The sequence below is a fragment of the Callithrix jacchus genome, chromosome 1, assembly GCF_049354715.1.
Source record: "Callithrix jacchus isolate 240 chromosome 1, calJac240_pri, whole genome shotgun sequence".
In the NCBI taxonomy this organism is placed as follows: Eukaryota; Metazoa; Chordata; class Mammalia; order Primates; family Cebidae; genus Callithrix; species Callithrix jacchus.
This window is the reverse complement of record NC_133502.1, coordinates 141053142-141054054: the sequence shown is the minus strand read 5'-3', so window position 1 is coordinate 141054054 and position 913 is coordinate 141053142. Positions and strand designations below refer to the sequence as shown.

The following is a 913-nucleotide window of genomic DNA, read 5'->3' as shown; positions in this document are numbered from 1 at the left end:
ATATATACATATTCTGAAGAGACTTTGACCATCTGAATACACTACAGAACATCACTGCTGGGCACGGTGGCTCACACCTGTAATTTGGTGCCAATATTGCGAACAGAAAAGTAATCAGACTATATGTATAAAAAATGGCAAATTCGGCCGGACATGGTGGCTCACACCAGTAATCCCAGTACTTTGGGAGGCCGACATTGGGGGATCACATGGTCAAGAGATTGACACCATCCTGCCCAACATGGTGAAACTCTGTCTCTATTTGTTTTTTTAAAAAACGGCAAATTCAATAGAAGTCTTTTTTTTTTTAAATCACCCTGCAGAAACAGGGCCTCAAAAAATTGAATTAAGACTCAGAATTATTTCTCTCCACAGAAATCTTTAGTAGAAGGCAAAAGATTTATACGATTTAAAGAGAAACCAGAGTATCATTAGAAGTCTTTTAAAGATACATGTTCTTTCAAAAGTGAGAGATAAACTTTATGAAGATTCAAAGGTCCACCACAATAGTTAAGTTTTTTGTTTTGTTTTGTTTGAGACAGTCTCACTCTGTTGCCCAAGCTGGAGTGCAGTGGTGCCATCTCGCACACTGCAACCTCTGCCTCCCGGGTTCAAGCAGTTCTCCTGCCTCAGCCTCCCAAGTAGCTGTGATTACAGGCATGCCCACACCCAGCTAATTTTTATATTTTTAGAGATGGGGTTTCACCATGTTAGCCAGGCTGTTCTCAAACTCCTGGCCTTGTGATCTGCCTGTTTTTGCCTCCCAAAGTATTGGGATTATAGGCATGAGCCACCGCACCTGGCTAACAGTCAAGTTTTGGATAATCTAGTTGTTTGGATAATACTGGGACATCCCCTTCAAAGTAAAAGACAAATTACAATATTGCATCTCTCATTCCCCACGCCGCCAACT

General features: G+C 41.3%; 1 non-coding gene across 1 annotated transcript; it reads right to left on the bottom strand.

Moving 5' to 3' along the window:
* Positions 1-313: 313 nt before the first annotated feature.
* On the bottom strand, positions 314-429 carry LOC118147969 (U5 spliceosomal RNA). Its single transcript, XR_004734699.1, has one exon. It is a non-coding gene; the product is annotated as a U5 spliceosomal RNA (small nuclear RNA).
* Between the last annotated feature and the right edge of the window lie 484 nt (positions 430-913).